The sequence below is a fragment of the Grampus griseus genome (assembly GCF_964374135.1).
Source record: "Grampus griseus genome assembly, chromosome: 3".
In the NCBI taxonomy this organism is placed as follows: domain Eukaryota; kingdom Metazoa; phylum Chordata; class Mammalia; order Artiodactyla; family Delphinidae; genus Grampus; species Grampus griseus.
This window is the reverse complement of record NC_139019.1, coordinates 102,106,607-102,121,417: the sequence shown is the minus strand read 5'-3', so window position 1 is coordinate 102,121,417 and position 14,811 is coordinate 102,106,607.

Genomic DNA, 14,811 nt, shown 5'->3' with positions numbered 1-14,811 from the left:
GACACAGGTGGGAGAAGTTCAAAACAATGACAAATTTAGAGGGGAGAGGGGAGAAAGAAGAAATACTCCCTGGACACCTGAAAATAAGGATGGAAACCAGATAAGACAAAGGCCAAGGGAATGGAGTGAAGAAAACCAGTTTCTGGAGGTACAGTGGCCCCAGGCTGCAATAGCACCAAGCCTGCGGTGGGGCCGATGATTGGTTTTGCCCTGGAACAAATTTTTCTCCTAGAAAAAAATCTTCATGAAAGCAAAATGGGTGACATCACAGGATTCTATATACAGAAATTTAATGACGTGTTTTTTTTTTTAAGCTTTGCCTCTTTTCTAGGTGCTGTATATGAGGCCAGTTGAACAGAGGAATGATCAGAGAAAAGCTACACTCGCTGTGAGGGTTAGCTGAGCTTGGAGATGCAGAGAGGTGGAATCATCCATTAACCTGGATGGGAAGGTGCGGGCCTGAGTGACAGGCAGGGTCATTTTGTGAGAGGTGAGGCAGTGGAGAGGAGTGAACATTGGGGAGCAAAGCAGGAGGCAAGGGAAGAATTTGATTCCCATGCATCTCCTTGGGCAGAGCTCCAACCTGTGGGAAGAAGTTACTGAGTCTTCCTGGGCTCCAGCTGGGCGATTGCTCTGCCCGTTTCCCCAGCTGGACTTCAGCTACAGTGGCGAGAGTGAATGTGATGGTTAGAATGCACCTCGTGTATCACCCACAGTCTATGTAGCTTTCTGCTCTGAGGAAACGAAGGAGCAATGGTAAATAGTGAGAAAATGAGATAAAAAGACAAAGCCTTTCAACGGCTTAGAGAGATCAAGCAAGGACACAGAGAGACCAAGTTCAAGATGGGGCTGTAAACCTGGCTCCCTAACTCTCTGCGGGGGAAAAGCAGAGCCAAGCCTCCTGCTTCACTGCCCTCCTTGGCATCCTAAGAAAGCAGCCGGGGATTTCCTCAAAGGGAGGACTCTCTTGGGTCTCATTTTTTTCTGTTGGAGTCAATGGCTGCAATTCAAAGTCTGTGACAGATGTATTGGCAATCACATGTTTTCAAGGTAAGAACACAGATACAGGGGAGGTTCCTCATATTCCCTGATTCCAACATTTCCAGTTTTTGGAGAGATCCTACGTTCCCTGAAAAATGTAGTCCTTTTTCATAGAAGATAATAAAAAAGAGAACCCTCCCTCTTTCATTTTAGGTGCACCAACTCTTAAAGTATGGAAGCTAAAAGAGATTTATGTTTGGTTGTTTGTTTTATCAATTCCCTGTGACGAAATTGAGGCTCAGTAAAAATAGTTGATTCGCTCAGGCCTGGGGTGATGGGTCAGCAGTAGGAATTGTGGTTCCGGGAAACACTGAAGCAAATGAGGCTATTTTGATCAGTGCGGCCGCTTGTCTAACTGGGAGGTGGCTACTCAACAAAGGCAAGAGCCATGTCTGTCTGAAGCATCATTGCATCCCTATCTCTTAATCATGTCCTTGGTACATGATAGGGACTCAACAAAAATATTCGTCTCTCACAACCTACATTTAATCCTTTAGCAAGTCCTTATGGCCCTACTCTCAAAATATATTCTCAACCCAACCGCTTCTCACCTCCTCCACTGTTGCCACCCGCGACTCAACCGATGGCATCCCTCATCTGGGTTATTGTGATCATCTCTAGGTGAGCCTTGCTACGTCTGTCATTTACCACCACCTCCTCTCTATAATCTACTCTTCCCACAGCAGCCAGAATTATCCTTTTAAAAGGTGAAACAGATGTTGTCTGTCTTGTGCTCAAAACCCTCCAATGGCGTCCTCATTCCCAACACACACATCATTAACTCTACCTGCGTCTCCTGCAGTCTCGCCCTCTGCCCCAGCCACCTGGAGCCCCTTCCTGTTCCTCCAATAAGCAAGGCATCCTACCATGTCATTGCTCTGGCAAATGATATTTTATCTGCCTAGAGTCTTTTCCCCCAGCTCTTCTAGGCTCTGCATTACCTTCCACAGACCTTTGTGCCAAGACCGTCCATCATCTCAGCCATGCCTTTCCTGATCATCCTATCTAACCTACACCCACTCACCCTACAGTTTCCATCTCCCTTCCCTGCTTCATTAGCCTCCATAACACTTGTCACCTGACATTCTATGTGATTTACTTGTTGACTGTCCATCTCCCACTAGAGTATAAACAGCGCAAGGTCAGGGAGTTTTGTTATATCCCCAGTGACTAGAAAAATATCTGACATGTACTAGGCACTGGATGAATATCTGTTCAGTAAAGAAATGGAAGAACAGATGAATATCTTTTATATGAAAGATTAGCTTATAGCAAATTCATGCCCTTTTTCTACCAAAATAATAAAATTATTATGCATTTGTCTGTCTTAAAATTATTTTCCATGGAAAGTCCATGGTGACAAAAATATGAGTCAAAGACCTCACGTCTAATCCAGGATTAGATGTTGTGTGACCTCTCTGACCCTCAGTTTTCATAAAAGGAAAATGAAAATGATAATATCTTGCCTAACTCAAAGAGTTTCTACGAGGATAAAACATTATATATGTAAAAGCATTTTGAAAACTGTAAAGCTTTTCTGTGTAAGTTATTATTATTTCCTGTGAAGTTATCTTCCCTAAGGAAGTTGCTTTGTACTTCAGGTAAAGTAATAAAGCATTTCTCGGGCAAGACAAGTCATCTGAACAAATTGGATGCCTTGTTTACTTTATAGTCCAGAAATAAGGGAGGTGATGGGGCCCTTTGAACATTGTTTCACCATGAATTCTAAGCAGCAATTATCAATGCCTACAAGTTGTCTTGATCTATCTAACTTGGTTAAAACTCTGGTGACACATTTGGCAGAAATGAGTAGAAACTATCAGTGAGGTTTACTTAAGGGTCCTCAAGCCACAAGTATTTATTGAATACCTAATAGCCCTATGCTAGATGCTGAAAGGAGAAGCTAATTGCCTAAGATTGTAAGCCCTCTGGCCACAAGTGTAGTTTAATACAGTATAGAATCTTAGCATGTATAAGCAAATGTGCTTTATATCTGAGTGGCTATGGTTGTAATATGATCATTTCTAGCACCTGCCCACTTGCCCTGTCTCAGATACTGCCTGTGCTATCTCCTATTTTATGCTCTACCAACTCTAGTCCCCTTATGGCTTCCACCAAACACCAGGACAATCCTGTATCTTTATTCTTGGTGTTGCCTCCACCTCAATTGACTTCTCTCTTTCTCCTATTTTCCTTTTTTTTTCAACTTTTCCTCCTACTCTCCATTCTCCTGCTGAAACATGTTAATCCTTTGAGATTCAGCTTAGCCATCAACTTTTGCCGTTCATTCAGGTCGCCTCACCCCATCAATCTTGTTGAATTTGAGGCTGCTCCATCTCCTATTCTCCAGCAGCACAAAGGATAATATCTAAGTTGCTCTCAGAATGAAAATGTGAAGCCTTTTCCCGGACAGCATGCTCTGATCCCGGCCTCCTGCTGTGCCTCATCTCCCACTAAACTCCCCTACAAATATTGGCCTCCTTTATGTTGTTCAAACTCTTCCAACATGCCGAACTTAGGTCTTAGGGTCTTTGCATTTGCTGTTTTCTCTGCCTAGTCGCACTATTTATGTATCAATTCAAATGTTATCTCCTCAAATATTTGTGAAACACTTGATTGCAAACCCACTGCTCCCAATATGTAATAAGGCTAAAGAAATGTTTGTTGAGCTGACCTGAAAAGATGCCATAATCTCTGAAACTCACTGTCAGAAGAGACTGTAGCCTTCCTTCCAGTGAATATCGTCCTACACAGCAGCACTTCTCTACCATGTCAAGGTGTTCTATTTCTGAAGCAGTCGAATTTTGCTAATAACTCACAAGATCTTAGAACTTTTATCTTTTGATCTTAGACATCAGTCCAGGCTCTTCATTTTATAAATAAGAAAACTGTGGTATTGCTTGCAATCACAGAATCCTGAGCCATAGCAACTTCATGATTTTCAAAGCAGGAGTGTGGATTCTGAGTTACCAGCCAGACGGAGTTGTGTGCATGAGGTTGAGATAGAGCAAGGAGGTAGAAATCAGGCGAGGGCCAGTTCCTATTGTGGAGCCTGCCTAAATGCCAACTTCTCAATTCCCTCTGAATCTGGGTCCCCTGTAGTCCCATCATCCCCCTGCATTCGACTATTCCCTACGGAAAGCACAGAGAGGAGGCCGTGTGATCTCAGACTTGGCAAGAGAAGGCAAGCAGTAAAGCATGAATTTTAGGGCAACGTCTTAGTGTTTGGACTGTTAGTGCTTGACAGACTGGGACTGGGTCACATAAGAGAGCCAGAGACACCCATGTAATGTGGACTGTTGATTTTGAATTCTGAGAGCCTCAAGAGTGTTGGTACTGTCTCTTGGTCACCCAGTGCAAATGGCAACCCCAGTGTGGGACTAAAGGCAGAATGGGGCTTCTCAAAGTTAGACAAATTCAATGATTGTTGATTTGCTTGGACTTAAAGACCTGGTGGGACTCCAAGTTTCCATCCATGGTTACATCAGACTGAAAGGGTAGAGGTGTACAGGTGCAACTGGGGGTGTTGAACCAGGGACTGACAGCTTTAGGAAGAATCTCTTTAACAGTCCACTGTAAATAGTAATCTACATCTAACATCTACAGTGTTCTTAATAAAAGTTTAATCAAATTCCAAATATCAAAGAATCAAGGATTTTCACGGTCATCAGTTTAATAATACCTGATATTAGCAGGAAGCAGTCCAAAAGCGTGACAAAGGCATAATCTATCCTACTGACCAAAACTAAACTGAATTCAAACCAAACATTAGTTTCCATATTTTTCAAATTCTAATCAACACACCGATAATTATACATAGGGAGGAAGCTCTACACGGCTGGCTAGAAACATTGAAGTTCTTGATTTTCTTTTGAGTCCTGCTTACTAGGTAATATCATAATTTGGCTGCTATATTTTCCTACCTGTCATTTAGTTGCCCCCAAGTATGGCTTTAATTAATATATTGCATTGCTTAGGGACTTCCCTGGCGGTCCAGTGGTTAAGACTCCGCGTTTCCACTGCAGGGGGTGTGGGTTTGATCCCTGGTTGGGGAACAAAGATCCCACATGCCCCGCAGCGCAGCCAAATACACACACACACACACACACACATACATACATACATATATACACTCACACACACACACACACACACACACACACACATATATATGTTATTGCCTAAAAATACTGTGGACACCCTGAAAATCATCAGTTGATGTGATCATCAATCTTGAGGTTTAGTTTCTTTCTTACATTTTATATCTTATTATAACCCCTTGAATTCATTCATTGAAAAAGGTGTTTTTTTATAGTTATGGTTATTGTAATTAAAATATGCTGTCATAATCAGTATTCCAGAATCATGATCAGGTAGGATATCGAAAAGGAGAAGTAGAGGGTTACAATGGAAAGAACTACGTTCTAGGCCTAACTCTTGATTATTAGCTCTTTTTTTGCAGTACGCAGGCCTCTCCTGTTGTGGAACACAGGCTCCGGACACGCAGGCTCAGTGGCCATGGCTCACGGTCCTAGCCGCTCCACGGCACGTGGGATCTTCCCCGATCGGGGCACGAACCCATGTCCCGTGCATCGGCGGGCGGACTCTCAACCACTGCGCCACCAGGGAAGCCCGATTATTAGCTCTTGATTTTGGACAAGTCACCTTCTCTGAGCCTTGGATCTCTTGTCTGAAAAATTAGTGGGCTGAGCAACAGAGAGTCAGAAAGTCAAATATCTCCACAGAATTCAGGTTGGCTAAGTATGTAACAGAAGCTTGCAGGCTGGATTGAAACTTTAGCAAACTGATGTACTAGATCTAAAGGGGATACAATGACTCTGCTTCAAATGTTACTCCTTCCTCTGAGTATTCAAAAGGAGCCAGACATAGATGTTTATATATGGAATCTCATCTTTTTTTTTTTTTTTTTTTTTTTTTTTTTTTTTGCGGTACGCGGGCCTCTCACTGTTGTGGTCTCGCCCGTTGCGGAGCAGAGGCTCCGGACGCGCAGGCTCAGCGGCCATGGCTCACGGGCCCAGCCGCTCTGCGGCATGTGGGATCTTCCCGGACCAGGGCACGAACCCATGTGCCCTGCATCGGCAGGCGGACTCTTAACCACTGCGCCACCAGGGAAGCCCAAATGTCATCATTTTTAAAGTTTACAATTAATATATACTAAAAAAATGATTGTATGAAGTCAAGAAAACATATCTGAGGTTATGTTTAGCCTATGGACTGACTTTATATGATATTTGGATAAAGAACATTTAAAATTCTTTCAAGGTGTCAAATGTCATGAATGAAAACCAGGTCGTGCCATCATTCAAGTATTGTGATGTCTACTCTCATTGTAGATGATGGTGATACGGAAACCAAAAAGAGCAGTGAGTGGTCTCCCAGGGAAAACTTGACTGTTTGCATTGGTTGGCCCTTTGTTCCATCCTTCTCATTGTGTTTTGCCTCCTGCCTGGATCTGTAACGCTCATCCTCAGTTCAGGTTCCGCTCAGAAAGTGGTCATACTGGGACAAGAGAATCACATGATCCAGGAAGAATTGATTTAGCTTTCAATTTACTGAATCATCTTTTCATAAGGGAACTAAGACAGTTTTCAACAAGTTGGAATACTGAAACGACTGTAACAGTATAATGGATGAGTTATGAACAAATAAAATCTTTTCTCAAACCTAGGTTATTTTTCTAGTTTAATAAGCAGAATTGAGACTGTGAAGTTGTCCAGTCAGCATTGTTTAATCATTAACACTAGGTTTCATGCAAATTGCCTGTAATGATGTGTGGAGTTGAATGAATTAATTATATATGGAGAGGAAGTTCTGAACAGCTGGGCAGAAACTTTGAAGTTCTCAGTTCCCTTTTGGATTCTGCTTCCTAAATAATATCGTAACTTGGCTGCTACAGTTTTCTCCCTACTCAGATTCCCCCTTAAACTTTATTGCCTAAAATCCCCACAGGATAAACTCTGTTGATTCTTTTGAATTCAGGTTGACAGCAGAGTTTGAGGTCATCAACTGGTAACACTGAAGTTTGAACATATGTCTTTTGTTAGCATGAAAATTCTGCAGCCACTAAATATTGTCTAAATAAGCGCATATGTGCTTTTAGACCATGTCATTCATGTCTTTATCTTGAGCAAACACACGTACCACACCCATTCTTAACCCAGTTCTCCCATTACTGCTGTCATCAGACTCTCTGGAAAGAGGTTGTCTCTAATAGTCTTCATCTCTACAATCACCTTTGAACTTTGAATGAATATTTTTCCTCAGGCTACATTTACATGTTCAATGTTTTATAATACTGCAAGTGAAATGGTTTTGCACACTGCCGGAGTCCTACATTACTTGTGGCAAAGTGGTGATTTGTTATGCTGAGTGACATTTAGTTAAAGATACAAAAAAAAAAAAAAAAAGTGAGGTAGAAAGGGAGAGGAGAAGAGAAAAGCCTTGGTTCACACAGCAGGCTTTGTGTCTAATCTGAATAACGTCCAACCCTGCTGAGGTCTCTTATCTTAATGACTTTGCTAAAGAAGTTGTCTTGTCAAATCTATTTAAAAGCTTTTGCCTTATATGAATAATTTACCAACAGAGGCAATTTGGGAACATTCTGACGAGATTAAAAAAAAAAAAAAGCTCAGTGATAAGGAGCTAGCTTGAAAGAGCTGAATATAATAGAAAAGTTTCATAGGATTCTGGGACTAGTCCTCAAAGGGTCAGTACAGTAGATTATTTTTTTGGTTTTAAAGAGGACTCTTCCTAAAGATTTCTATTTAGAGAAACAGCCCATTTAAAAAGATACAAATTCAAGGAAGGAAATCCGTAATGTCCCCATAGTGATTTAGTCTGTTACCTTTTTAAAAACACCCACCTATTAGAAGAATTTTACTTATATTTTCATAATTCTGTTTTAAAGTCTTTACTTCAGTAGAGTTAGAGAGGATCCTGACATTATTCTTATATATTCTAGAGTCACCTATGGAACAGTGATTTCCATGGTTCTTGCCCTCTCAAGGGAAAGAATTCAGTCTAGAAACATAGAGCAGGTTTAAGCAGCAAGTGTTTTATTAAGCATCCGAGAAAGGATGAGAGCAGTCTGTCTGGAAACCAGAAGCAGCCCTACCATGGGGTAGTTTTGGGTTTTTTAGAGTGGTGGTCCCTCCGTGTGTCCTGTGTCATTTGACTGACAAGTTGATCGACAGCTTTAGGTTATATAACTTTTCTTCTACTGCACAGGCACTTACCCATAAGCACCCAAATGAAACCCATGGTGGGTGTGGGGCAAAAACTGCAATGTTAACTTATTACAGATACGGCATACTGAATCCCAGGTTATGTTTAGTCACCTTTTAGGTCTTGGTGGGCCTGCACGAAGGCCCTGATTCTGATCCTGGAAACTTAGTGGTGGTCCTTGATTGGAAGAGGGAGGATCTCTGGGCATGTTCTGATGACCAGAGTTCAGTTGGGGGAGGGGAAGATGACCCCGTCCAGGATGGGGCAGGACGCACTTATGTCTAACTAGCTACCTAACGCTAGGACTGTACTGACCACTGGGCTGTCATCATTGTATGAAGGTCATCCTCTTCACTGGACAGTGATATCATGTGCTTGATGAGGCAATGATCTAATTTTTCTTTGGTCATATCATTATAATAAAAAAAAATCCCTAGGACTTATTGGAAATGTAGACAAAAAGAGCTACTATCAGCCCCTCTTTGAGGACTCCCCATTTTCGGGTATTTTGGGGCTTACACCCACTTGAAAGCTGGATATATCTCAATCAGTACCTGCTCACAGTGGAGGAAATGGATATTGAAAACTTGCTGTGTAGCAGACGTTTAGAAAGTGCTGGACTAAAAGATATTAGAATAGGGAAGTGAGAAAATTTAATATGCAAGAAACCAAATGATGGACTGGGCACTGATACTCATTAGAGCTACTCTCTGTCGGCCCCTCCTCACCATCATCTGTTTAAACATGTAGGTAGAGAGGAAATCCAGGTCACCTATGAGATTTTCATGGGCCTGAGTGCTCCCAGTAAAGTCATAAAAGCCTCATCCGTGCTTATCTTAACGTTGGCAACCTCCATGCAAAGCAGAATCACTTAAGTAGATAATGGACAAGAAAGAGCTTCTCTTGGCTTTTTCAAGGTTCCAACCAGAATCTTGTCCAAAATAAACATTTCATCAAATGCATTAAGCTCTAGGATTAGGATCTGACTGGATCTCAGAGGCTTAAAAGTAAGTAGAAAATGTGTCAAGTGAAAATGTGGCAGCGTGGGGAGAGGAGGAGACTGAGCCTGGGCAAGTTAGTAAAAGCAATTGTGTGGATGTCAGATTCTGGCAGACCCGACCCCCCGGCAGAGCAGGCCCTCCAGCTGCTCTGCTGCAGTTGCAGGAATCTCTTGGTGCTGCTTCCCATAAAGAGTTTCTTTCCTTTGTACAAGAGAGGCAGCAAAAGGAAGAAACACATCACTGCAAATGGCAGGAGACCAGGGCCAGGGCAAAGGTGAGAAAAAAAAATGGGGCATCTGGCTCTGTGGGTGGAGAGTTAGGGAGTCAAAGGCTGACCGTGTCCTCCACAGCAGACCGCGTGCCAGCAGCACTGCCTGGCCTTCAATATGGTACGACCTTTGAATCTTCCATTGTTAGTACCTAAACTCCAGGACCCTCTGGATCAAATTCGGATTGCAAATCTGGCACCTTCTAGAATCTGGGAAGTTGGAGTTGGGGTATTCATGTGAATCTCTTCACATCTGTTGGAACGTCTCAAAATTCAGAGTATTTTGGAACTCCAATAAATGCTTATTTGATGATGAATTTCCAATGCTTTTATAGGTATTAGGGAAAGAGGGTAAGATAAAATTCCTTCCGACAGGGGCTCCAACAGAGAACTTGTCATTTTTATTTGCTTGGGAGAGTAAATGCTCTTTTTTTGCTTATATCCTTTGGAATTTTTCTTTATTACTTTTTGTTACTTCCAACCCTGCAGATCAGCAAATCATCCCAATTAGAGTTGCCAGATTTAGTAAATAAAAATACAGGGCCACTTACATTGCAATTTCAGATAAACAATGAATACTTTTTTTTTTAGTATCAGTGTGTCCCAAATGTTGCATGTCCCAAATGTATATTGGTCTTATTATGTTAGGCAATATATGCTTCTTTTTTTTTTTCCAAAATGTTCCTATGGGTTATCATATTCAGAAAATAAATATACAGGATTCCTGGTTAAATTTGAGTTTCAGGTAAATAACAAATAACTAGCTATTAGGCATTCTTATACTAAAATATATTTGTTGTTTATCTGAAATTCATATTTAATGGGGTGTCCTGTATTTAATCTGGCAACCTAAATCCCGATGCTAAGAATAGATTCTTGCATCTTTTCATCTTGTTAAATTTTTTGAGTCCTCTATGAATTATTATGTACAAGGTGTTATGGACTGAATGTCTGTGTCCCCCCGCCCCCAATTCATATGTTGAAGCCCTAACACCCAGTGTGCTGGTGTTTGGAGTCAAGGCCTTTAGGAGGTAATTAGGGTTAGGTAAGGTCATGAGAGTAAGGTTCTACCATGGGATTAATGCTCTTTTAAGAAGAGACACCAGAGCGCTCTCTCTCTCTCTCTCTCTCTCTCTCTCTCTCTCTCTCTCTCTCTCTCTCTCTCTCTCTGTCTTTTCCCCTCCCCTCTCCCCCTCCCTTCTGTGCTAGAGCTTAGGCTCCCACAAAGAAAAGGTCATGTGAGGGGCTTCCTTGGTGGTCTAGTGGTAAAGAATCCACCTTCCAATGCAGGGGACGCAGATTCGATCCCTGCTCGGGGAACTAAGATCCCACATGCTGCAGGGCACCTAAGCCCATGCGCCACAACTACTGAACTCGCGTGCCTCAACGTGAGAGCCTGTGTGCCGCAAACTATGGAGTCCAAGTGCTCTGGAGCCCGCGCCACAACTAGAGAAGAGAAAACTCGCACGCCACAACTAGAGAGAGGCCTACATACCACAACAAGCACTGCAACGAGCACTGCAACGAAAGATCCCACATGCCACAACGAAGATCCCGCATGCCACAGTGAAGATCCCGCATGCCACAAAGAAGATCAAACGTGCCACAGCAAAGACCCGACACAGCCAAATAAATAAATATTAAAATAAATAAAATGTCATGTGAGCAAGATGGTGGTGGCCTATATGCCAAGAGAAGAGACCTCAGAATAGAAACCAACCATGCTGGCACCCTGATCTTGGACCTCCAGCCTCCAGAACTAGATGACAATACATTTCTGTCGTTCTAAGCCACCCAGGTTTAGAATTAATGCACTGCCTGACTTGTTTCTTGACTGTGTCGTGCCGTTTTACATCATCTGATTTTGTTCATGCCATTATCGGGATCTGCAATGTCCTACCACCCACCTCTCTCTGTTGACTCTTACTCCAAGGCCTAGCAAAAACTCTGCGAAAACTTCCCTGAGCGTGTTCCCTCCAGGCAGAATAAATTGGTCCTTCATCCAAGCTCACACAGACATTTGTTGGCCCCTCTACTCTAGTACTATCATGTGCTATTGTTTCTAGTCATTCAACACCTAATGAACATTGCAAATATTTGTTGGGCATGTAAAGTGCATAGCACAGTGCTAAGTATGTGTATACTCTCATCTATCTTTCACATAAACCCTGGGTGAAGCAGCTTTTATTGGTAGTTCTGTCTACAGATGTGGAAACTTAATGTGAGAAGAGTTAAGTAAATGGTGCAAGATCATGAATCTAGGAAGCATCAAAGCCAGAATTCAAATTCAGGCCGTCTGATTCCACAGTCTGCTCTTTCAGCTACTCTGGCACGTTGTCTTTCCTTTATCAGAGATTACTGTGCTTTCAACTTCCTACCTTAGCGCCCCACCTAGAGCAGCGTGAATAAAGTGTTTGTGGAACTAGAGGGTATCATTGTATTCAGTTGCAATAACTGTGATATAGGTAGGTAGTCTTAGGTGAATAGGACAGAACAAATTTGCAAAGGAGAGCAATCAAGTTTACTAGAGATTTGAAAAGGTTTTAGTTAATCTTTGGTTATAATATTTATCACATAGTCACTTCTCATGTATTGAAAAATACTATTAAGTTGTCACCAAGATAAATAACATATCTCTCAACATTTACTACACTTTTTCCAAACTTTTAATTGATTTTGATTCATTCCAGATACTTTTTTTCAATATATCCACTGACCTGAATTGGAAAAAGCTGGAAAAATTAGTATTTCTCTGTGAGATATAAAGATTGGGTTTCAGAAGTATTTTCTTCTAAATAAGTATTTACTGATAGTTTGCTTAGTGCAAGGTAGTGTTGTAGAGGTAATGGTAGTGATATGGTTGATATCATAAACAAGTACCACTGGAAGATTATAGAAACTTTCTTTACGGGTAAGTTTTACAAATATTTATTTTTATTTGTTTGAGGTCAAAATGATGTTCTTTTTTTCTCATGTCCTTATAAGACATGTCATTTTCTTGCTAAAATCCAAGGACTTCTTATGCAAGAGATTAATGTTCTTTTTTTTTTTTCTTTGCGATACGCGGGACTCTCACTGTTGTGGCCTCTCCCATTGCGGAGCACAGGCTCCAGACGCGCAGGCCCAGCGGCCATGGCTCATGGGCCCAGCCGCTCCGCAGCATGTGGGATCTTCCCGGACCAGGGCACGAACCCGCGTCCCCTGCATCGGCAGGTGGACTCTCAACCACTGCGCCACCAGGGAAGCCCGAGAGTAATGTTCTTAAAGAAGTGTTTCCTAAATGTTGAATGTTACTGTTATCAGAAAAAGTATTCAAGTATAGGAAATCAAAACAATATCAGTCAGTTTTATTTATTTGTTTTAAGTGCAGGATTTCTCATAGCCTTAATTTGCTAAGTCATCTTGAATCCCAAAGATGAGAAATTGTAGCATTTTGCATATTTATTTGACAACAGATTTTTTTTCTCCTTTACCTTCTCAATGAGGTGATCCAAGGAAAACATTTTAAGTTTTTGTTTGTGTTTTTTTTTTTTTTTTTTTCGGTATGCGGGCCCCTTACTGTTGTGGCCTCTCCCGTTGCGGAGCACAAGCTCCAGAGGCTCAGGCTCAGCGGCCATGGCTCACGGGCCCAGCCGCTCCGTGGCATGTGGGATCTTCCCGGACCGGGGCACGAACCTGTGTCCCCTGCATCGGCAGGCGGACTCTCAACCACTGCGCCACCAGGGAAGCCCAAGTATTTTTGATTTACATTACTTTGCTAAGAATTAGAAGAAAACCTTTTTTTTGCTGTTGCTTTAAAATCAGTTTTTCTCTTTTGAGTAGTATTTTTCTTGGAATAACCTTCATTCAGTTAACAAGCTTATAAATAATTTAAAACTTAAGCTCTATATTATCCTACTCATTAACACTACGTTAGATGGACAAGTTACAGTTTTTCTTTTCCTCAGTAAATTACAACTGAACATTGAGTTTTTTTGCTGACTACTGCATTTTCTTCTCCTTGAATTTAGATCAAGATGCATCTTTAGTCATTACATTCTATCACATTCTTTTTTTTCTTATAAATTTATTTATTTATTATTTACTTATTTTTGGCTGTGTTGGGTCTCCGTTGCTGCGCGCCGACTTTCTCCAGTTGCGGTGAGCGGGGTTACTCTTCTTTGCGGTGCACGGGCTTCTCATTGCAATGGCTTCTCTCGTTGTGGAGCACGGACTCTAGGCACACAGGCTTCAGTAGTTGTGGCTCGCGGGCTCTAGAGTGCAGGCTTAGTAGCTGTGGTGCACAGGCTTAGTTGCTCTGTGGCATGTGAGATCTTCCCGGACCAGGGCTCGAACCCGTGTCCCCTGCATTGGCAGGTGGATTCTTAACCACTGTGCCACCAGCGAAGTCCTCTATCATATTCTTGTAAATGAATTAATGAGTAATGAATTAAACAAATAGCATATGTGTTGGAAATTTAGGAAGGTGTGTGTATAGTTAATTGTGTAATTACTGATGTCGCATTTTTAAAATAACTGAATTCAGCCTTGATAAGTGAAATCACAAAAATCAAAGACCTGAGAAGGAATAAAGAGTTAAAATCAGTAGCTGTATTTTTGTTCAGGTGTATGAAGAGCTGCTAAATAGTTAAATATTAACTACATATTTATATTATGCAGTTAGGATACCAGGCAGTAATATGTAGCAAAATTAAGACTGTGTTCACAGAATCGAAAGAATTTCAAATTGGTAACTGCTGCTCTTCCTTAAAGGAGCCATAGAATATAGTAGCTGTAGAATATTCTCGGAGCAAGTGTTGAGACAGTGACTCCTAGGCCTGGCAGCTTCATTCTTCATTCAGGTTGGGGCATTTTGTTCGCATTTAAACAATGAAAACCTTAAATTTTGGGAGAGAGACAAAAGCAAGGGCAGGACTGTTTTTTGTATATTTCACAACAGAGATTCATATACAAGAGTTAAATGATATTCACGTTTAACAGTGATAATGAACCTACTGAATTATAAATAATTCAACTCCCACACTCTTCCTCCCTCCTTTCTCTTCCATCTGGTTCTTTCCAGGAAATAGCTATTTAGAAATATTGAATAAATATCTGTTGCAAGAAACTAAGGTACAGAGGAGAACATATCTGACAGTTTGTCCTGAGAATTAGTAGACATTTTTCTGCTACTGTGAAAGTTCCAAATAAAGGATCAAGAGACTTTAGGATCTGATCAGACAACATTATATTTGAAACTAAGAATTCGGGCTGAAT